Source organism: Cinclus cinclus, chromosome 4, assembly GCF_963662255.1.
Source record: "Cinclus cinclus chromosome 4, bCinCin1.1, whole genome shotgun sequence".
Lineage (NCBI taxonomy): Eukaryota > Metazoa > Chordata > Aves > Passeriformes > Cinclidae > Cinclus > Cinclus cinclus.
In genome coordinates, this window is record NC_085049.1 from 15,183,875 (window position 1) to 15,192,834 (window position 8,960).

Here is an 8,960-nt window from a genome sequence, read left to right on the forward strand (position 1 = left end):
GTAGATGCTCTGAGATGGAAAGGTTGGGTGTGTGTAGAGGAGTTGGCATCTGAGGATTGCTGGATGCAGAAATGCTTGTAGTTGAACCTTGTCTGACATGCTTGTTGCTTCCTTGGCCTTAGGGAAATTACTTAACCTATGTTTTTCTCTCTCCCAGCTTTCTACACTGAAGTTGTAATACCTGCCCACCTACACACCTTTCAAAAGAATATTCTGTAGCTCTGTCTGTTTGTAAACTGCTCAGGAAACAGCATATGCCAAATTGTCTCAGTATAAAATAAAATGTATTTAAAAAATAGGCTTGGAGGGCTCTCAGTCTTGGACAGAAAATGGGCATATTTGCACTGTTCACTGTTGGAGTACACACAAACTATTCTCAGTTTTTCAAAGAGGAGATTTGACTCCCAGGTAACCAGCTCCTCTCTCAGTGCTCATCTAGTCCTACCCTTGCAAGAGTTTTCCTAAGCCCACTTCATTTCTCCCTACAGAGTAAGACAGATTGTCCTTCTCTTGTAATTAATCCCTGCCCTATCTTACATCTTTCCATGACAATCTGTTTTACAACCCCTCAGGCTTCTCTTTTCTGGACCACAGAAACCTGCATCACTTAACCTTTCTTCACTGGTCATGTTTTCTAAGCCATAATCATTGCCATTGTCCACTTCCAGGAATTGTCCAATACATTATTAGAAGGTGGTGTGCAAATTTGGTCACAATCTCTCTGTGTCCTAAATCCTGAATCTCCCTTCATCTACATCCTGAGCTCATCTCTCAGATGAGATCTGCCTTTAAACATATATATATATATATTATTATTATTATTATTATTATTATTATTATTATTGTTTTTGTAATATAGCATTTTCCTTTTGATTCATGTGCGCTTTGGGATTCAAAACACTATTTTTAAAATTATCTTTTACATGTCATGAAGATTTACCCAGCTGGTAAGGTACTGCCTGTTTTTGTTGTGAAACCTCTCACATTTTTTCTAATTTGTCAGCCTCTGATATTTTTCTCTCTGCACATACCAAAATGCCAATTTTTATTGGCAAAGCGTTGTAAAATGTAAGAGAAAATGCTATTATTGCTACAGGTTTACTTTAACCCTCCTATAAAAATTAATGTAAAATAAAATAAAATCCCAGACATAAAATGCTTTAAAAGCCCGTGAGCAGGATATTCATCTCTGTTACGTTTTATAGGGTTTAGAGAGACTATAATCCCTATGAATTTAGGGTTGAATCTTTATCATGGGTAAAGATATTTGCTTTGACTTTACATGTAGCAGTAAGGAAGCAAGCAAGGCTCCTAGCAAGCAAGGAGCCAGCCTTTAACCTCACCTTCATCCATAAAACTGAGCCACTGCACATTTTGGACCAGATCTTCTTACCCTGAGAACCTCATGTGTGTGAGGAGGGAGCAGCACAAGTGGTGAGAGGAGATGACCTCTCTGCATCTCTGAAGTGGGACCTGGATTTCTCTTTTCCGGGACAAGTAATAAAACCTTGGCACAGAACTGCAGCTAAAATTCCCTCTGTTTCAAGCATGAAATAGTGGAGGTATCTGCCAAGTCCTCAGTGTTGTAAGCAGTTTCATAAGGTGCTGATGTTTTAGTGCTAGCCACCAGATCTAGGTCAAGTTTGTTAGCCAAAGGCTACAATCCCAAATCCCACACCAAGCTTCACTGCAAACCTTCCCATTATGCTTCCAGTGACTCCATCACACCCAGCAACAGCAGGAGCCATCATTTAGTTTTTGATCCAAGCCCAAAATTCTGCTTGGCTCATGGTCAGGCACTGCATGCTGGGACATATAATCCTTGCTGGATAATTAAGGGAGAAGGTGGACACAATTTGGTAAATAACCCATAAATTAAGCCCTGTGCAGTGGCTCCTGGTAGCAGGCTGGTGAAACACTTAGCTGAGGAAAATTTGGCCCTTATCATTGCTCCATGTGAAGCTACCAAGTATCTTGCATATTGATTATTTACTAATCAGGAAATGTACTTCAACAAGTTTATTCCTGTATGAACTTCTCATGCATGCAGATGCTTAAGCAGGCTACATTGCTACCAATTGTATTTTTAATTGCTGTGTTTAGAGAGTCTCATTGATCTAATCAGAGCTAAATAAGCCCCATGGTACTTCCCCCAGTAAAGTTTACCGAGGATGTGTTTCTTTCATTTGCTGCAAATGAAGCCTTCTGCTGTGCTGTGCCTGGACAAATGCAATGCCAGCGAGCAGAGGGTGATGCTCCACGCTTTAATAAATTTGTTTTTTCTGCAGTTCAGAATTCCTGTCACCCAGGCAGCAGGAAAGCAGCTGGGTGACATTATCAGTAATTGCTGAATATTGTCATTGCATTTGCTTACAAGGAAAAAAAGCCACAGACTATCAATCAGGCAACAGAATATTCATAGTCTATGATAACACTAAGTGCTTTTTGAATGTCATGGCAACAGTCACACAAGCAACGTGATCTTGTACTTGATTACTTCCTGCTGCATTCCTGATAGTGTCCATAAAGCTCCATTAATTTTGTTCTCTTTTTTTTGTTTTATTTTTTTAATATATTTGATTTGTGTTTGGCAAGTGTGCAAAACAGACAGTACCTTTTCCCAGCCTCCCAGTGAGCAGGGCCTCTCAGGGTATTTGCAGCTCTTCTGTAGCCTAAATGTGTCTTGTACTGGAACCAGCACTCCTGAGTGCATTTTAGGAATTATGTCTGGATTATTGCAGCAGGTAATCTCTAAAATCAGATTTAAGGCTGACTTCTGTGAAAAATATTTTAGATAATCTCATTAAGTAATTTGTCGGAAGGGCCTTTCAGACAAAGGGAAATAAATTGATTTGTCTAAGACACATCTGCACCTGACTCATTCTCTGTCCTAGTGGCCTTTGTTTTTCAATTGCTTTATCTTATTCAAATTTGTGACTTCATGGATTTCAAGGTCCAGAAAACATTAGTAGCCTTCTGCATCACAAAATTATCCAGTAATTTCTGTATCAAGTCCATAATTTTGAAAAGCAAGTGGCATATATTTTTTGAAGAGTTGCTTGGAAATCTGCAGCTGGTCAATATGCCACTATACTCCCCTAGGAGGTTGTTGTAGATATTAGCAAACATTCTTCTTAACAACATGAAAAATAACCAACAAAAATGAAACAAGGGAAAAGGTGATATCCTTATTTGCAAGTCTGAATTTTCTCAGCCTCTACTGTTGTCCCTGAGACCTCATTATGAACTTTGTTTCAGTTTGAAGAACTGAGTCCCGTATAAAATCTCTTCATGCAAATGCTAATAGGGTGTAACTGAGCTCTCAGTAACCCTTCCTGAGTTCTCAGTAACCCTTCCCAACTACTTTAGATAAATTGATTTAACCAAAGTGAAAGGTTCTGTTGGGCACCAGGGCCGGAATTCACATGAGACTTCTAGAATACTGTCTGGCCTGCCCGTGTTTCTCCTAAGGACCATTCCTAATTCCATGAGGACCTGAACTGAAGGGTCCCAAATGAATGTGCTCTGACAAGAAGGTGCAGAGGTGTGAAGGGACCGTCACTTGAAAGAATTTCTGTACAGCTCTTGAACAAATAGCCTAGTTACACCATCACCCACCACAAGTGGTCCCTGCCTTCTAGATGTATTAAAAAATTAACTACATCGATAATTTTGTTGTAATACCTTGGCTATTTTCCTTCTCTCTTTAAAAATCCAAAACAAACAAAAACACAAACAAACAAAATAATAAAGAAAACAAACAAAAAATAAACAGACAAAACATAAAAGCCCAAACAACAGAAGAAAAAAGAAATGCAGTGTTTGACCAGAAAAGCAAGGGAAGTAAGTAGCTTAGTCTTCTCTGAAAAAACAAAGTCTAACTTCTGTTTTACCTTTTCTATTAGATCCATTTGTCTTATCCTCAGGGATTTGAGTTTCTTGATTTCTACAGCTGAAATAATGGTGATGTTGAGAGCATGTGGTCCATCCCTGCAGGCATGGCCACCTCTGGGGCAAGTGACCACTCTAGTGATGGTGTCCAAGGACTTAGCTGCTCCTCTGCCAACAGATTATTTGGTTGTATTATTTATAAAGTGCTTTGATAGGCTCGTTTACTGGGAGCTAAGTAATGGCAAGGCCTTAGAGGGCTGGATGCTTGTCAGACACTGCTACATTAAGTCTACAAGTGAAAATCAAACCTCCTGGCTTCAAAGAGGTTTGGTTGGTGTAAATTAACCTGTATTTTAGAAGTTCTGGAGCAGATGTCATACTTTGCCCTGGAGAGCTCATTACTGCTCAAATGTATGCACATATTTTGCCACGTTAATAAAGCAGTGGGGCCCCCACCCCCAGAAAGCAGGATTAGTGGCTGGTGTCTGCAGTTATTTTTGTCAAAAACCTTTTGAAAGTCTGTGTGAGAAGAGGAGGAGGGAAAGTTCAGAAAAAGCCAGTATCTGTCTTTATTAATTACAGGATGATTAATTATTTAATCTGCCCAGATATCTGCATGCACAACTTAGCTGATTCTCATTTATCAGGTTTTCAGCATCATTAATCAAGGGAAGTTTTAAATGTGAGGGAAGACAGGTTGATTTAAGGTGTTGTGTGGTGCTGACCCCTCCAGAGCAGGCACTGCCTGGCCCCAGCACAGGGCCATCGATCATGGTAAGGGATGATCCTGCCTTCTGCTGAGGAGGGCCTGGCATTTGGGTCACTCCAGGATTTGCTTTAGGCTACTCCAGGGCTACTTCTCAAAATTGCTTCACGAAGTTTGAAACCCACCAGGTGAGAGCACAAGCGAAATAGCAAGGGGGTGTCTGAACACAGAGCAGCTGAAGAGAAATTGCCCCACTTCAGCTGGGATTGTTGTGGTTCCTCTTCTGGGACCATCTTCTGGGAAGATGTACATTTCTTAGGACTGCTAGATGGTGCCTTAGCTTAACCCTCCTCCACCATGGTGTGTTACCTCACAAGTGCGTGCAAGTTTCCAACATGCCCAGTCACTGACAAGGTACCAGGTAGTTTGCCATGCCACAAGGCTGATTGTACCTACTCAGCTCCTGCAGTATACAACCAAGAAGAAGTCATTTCCCTACCTCTTTTAAATGTCTAGGAAAAACCCACAGCTGGGATTCAGGAGGGAGAATGATAAACATGCATGGATAATAAAGCATCTTACATTTCTTGGGTACTCTTCATAGAACACAGAATGGCCTGGGTTGGAAAGGACATTAAAGATCATCTCATTCCACCCCCTGCCATGGGCAAGGACACCTTTCACTAGACCAGGTTGCTCAGAGCTCCATCCAACCTGGCCTTGTACACTTCCAAGGATGGAAGCTTCTCTGGGATGCCTGTTCCATTGCCTCACCATCCTCACAGTAGAGAACTTCTTTCTAATATCCATTCAAAGCTTGACCTCTTCCAGTCTGAATACATTCCCCTTGTCCTGTCACTCCTGCCTCTTGTAAAAACCCTCTCTCCATCTTTCTTGTAGGCTCCCTTTACATATTGGAAGGCCACAATTAAGTCACCTCAAATCCTTCTCTTTTGTTGTCAAGTTGAACAAGGGTGCAAGGAAGATGGATGTAAGCCCCAAGCTGGGTACAGACTGTTTTTCCATTCTTTTTCCCCACCTTCTGCTTAGGACTTGGAAACTACCAGTTTATCGAACTGCAGGTGTCGACTCCAACAATTTTAGAATAGTTTTAGAATTAATCTCATGTTATCAGAATGGCTTTTAGATCCTTAGCTCCTGAAATCAAGTTTTACTGGAAACTGCCAGATTTCATTTTAAAGCACAGTTTAGCTTTATGATTGCTACAAGCAGCTTAAATGTAAAACCCATAGGATTATTGCAGGCTTAAAAGTCAGATAACATATACAGACCTGAATGTTTATTTTTCATGTACTATTTTTTCCTGATTTATGGTGAATATTGATTACTTAGGGTATGTAGAAACATTTATAAACAATTGAGCCAAGGTATCTGGAACACTTGTACACTCCTTTTTCATGCCAGAACCTTCTCATAGCTGAGATTATATATTCCCATCCTGCTTAATTGCTTTGCTTGCCACTGTGTGGTCAAAGCTGGCAGTGACTTTGCCAAAATCTGCAAGTCATTCTTTTTCATCCATTTCAAGAGCTAGTTAGAAAAAAAATATAAAATCAGTGTCCAAATCTGCCTGTGCTGCACTGAAAGTAAATGTGCCTTTATAAATAAATCTCAGTTCAAAAAAATGTAGCTGAATGGCAAGGAAGTCTTACAGATCAGTTATTATTTTAGGATAAGGAAACTGGTGACTAATTAGAATCTCAATCCTAGTTCTGGCTCTGGGCAGCAGAACAGGGACAAACCTAAAGTCTCAAATACAGCTCCTCTGCCATTTTCCTCACAGATTACTGCTCCTGGAGAAAAGACAAGAGCCTCACACTCATTAGCCATGGCAGTATCCTGCACATTAAACTTGCCCATTAGGCCAATCTTCAGGCATGACTTTATCAGCAGCAGGAGGTGTGTCCTGTCTGCCAGGAGGAGCAAGGATTATTTTCCTTTCTAAGCAGGGTTAGAGGTCACCTCCTGTTAGTGTCCTGGCAGTGATGTCCTCCTATTAGATGATCAGGGAAGGGTGGATCAAGTCAGCCAAGGGCATTATAGACCACAGAACCCCACTGCAAACAGTTCTTGGAGCTTTACTGCACCTTCATTTATTTTAGGCTTTTCCTTTCAAAGCAGAATCTCCCTCCTTCCCCTGCACATTTTGTTTTCAGGAATGGCTGTGCATTAGTCATTATTGCTGCGTTATTTAACTGAGGCTACCAGAGTGCAGCTTCAGTACCCAAAAAAATGTGCAGAGCAATTCAGATGCCACTCAGGCAACAGTGTGGCTAGTACAGGTGTGGGCAGGCAAGAGCTGGCCCCCAGCAGATACCTGAATATAGGTTCTCATCCACTCCTCCTTCCCTCCCAGCTAGGGGCCATGGGCTGTTCTGATTTAATGCCATCCTGTGAATTCAAACCCCCCACCCAGACTGCAGTGATTCATGTGGGGCCAGAGAAGAACAAACATAAAATCAGAATTTACCTTATAATGAGGCACCAAGCTAGGAGCCAAGGCATAGGAGATCTCTGCCTATTTTGGCTGCAATTGTTGGCAACTCCCCTTATCTCCCAGTTTGCCATTTCTACAAAGAAAACTCCAATCTGCTTTTCCTCCTAATCACTACGTAGGCAAATTTTCATTTCACTCTCCTTATTAATTCAATATAATTTGAGCTGGGAACTGCCGTCCAATGGACAAGCACTGAACATCTCTGTGGAGTATTTTTTGACCACCCTTTCCTTTCTGTGTCTCAGAGATGGACTTGTGAATCACAGAACTCAGCAGCAGAGCCTCTTCCCATCATAAAATTCTAATTGCAAATTAACCTTTGTTTGATTCCTTGTAAAAACATTATTCTCCCTGTAATTGAAAAAGAAGGGAGTGCAGTAACAAAGCACCTGTTTATTGCTGAGCTTTCTCTGAAATGTTAAGTGTTATGTTATCAACTGTTACCTAACTTGTGAACTAATTAAAAATATAATGTAAGTACATAGGGTTTTTCAGGATTCTGTAAGTAATAATTGGACAGGATACTTTGACATCTTAAAAATACTGCTTTGCATGGAGCTACTACAATATGTTTTGGATTTCCAACATGACTACATATTCATGTAATGAGGAAGAAAATTTAACAGTGCTTGTAGATAAATTATCTTTTGCTATTAATAATTTCTCTACACTGACATCAATTCAGTTGTTCTAACAGCATTTAAATGCTGAGGACAAATTTCGCAGTCTCTTCACATGCAAACTCTCAGAGAAATTATTTGAGATTTTTATGTACCATCAGCTTGCAGTACATTAATAATCTGATTTAAAACATTGTGGAGCAGCAGGAAGCCTCCATTTGATATCAACTAGTTTTTCATCCCGCCGTAAGTGAAGAGCAGAGATATTTTTTCTGCTGAAGTTCTTTCATATGAAATTCCCAATAGATGCCAATAAACTGAACATGTGAGCTGTTATGGAAAGACCAGGAAAAAAAGGCTTTTAGTTAGTATTTTCCTCATGCTTTTTGTAGACTTAAGTCAACATGTTTTATGATTAAAAACATCTGTGGAAGCAAGTTCTGAGTGTAATGAGGAGAAAAGAAATATTTCTACTCGGAGTTCTCACTGCAATAAACAATTATTTTCCTGGGTCTGTAATGGACTAGATCAATAAAACAATTGATGGTAACCATGGGAGAAGAAGAAGTACAGCCTCCTTTAACATTTGTAGACTGATGCTGCTGAAAGACTTTCTAAATGCTTTAATTAAGCATCACAACAACCCTATGATGTAGGAAGAGTTATTATCTGTATTTTACAGGTGGAAATCAGCACTAAAGGCCCCTCTCCTGGGTCTTGATAATTCACCCCAGTCATTTAACCCCAACTTTAGAGGATATAACCTCATCTCTATATAATGTTGTTTATAGGTCAAGCTTCAGAATAAATGGTCTTGTGACTAATATTCAGACCTGAAAGAGGTTGTTTTGAGAGGAAGTTGTTGATGCTTTGGGCACTGAGAATCTGTTATTCTGTGTGTGGGGAGATTGGGAAAAATCAGAACAGAAATTATGAGCAGACAGAGTGGAAAACTGCATGAAACCAATACTTTCAGAGCAATATTTGCACATAACATATCCCACCAATGTGTTCCTAATATATTTTTTGGTATTTTGGTCTAGATTATCAAAAATCCTGGTTCGTAAGAGCTACTAGGGGTCCTGGGTGTTCCCCAATGTGTGATCATCTGCAGTTAGCCAAGAGACAATGAAGAAAAAGGAGTTTGCACCCTGACATTTGATATATAAGTGTCTCCAAACTTCCCTTCAAAAAATTAATCAGGGATTATTTAAATAGAAATATT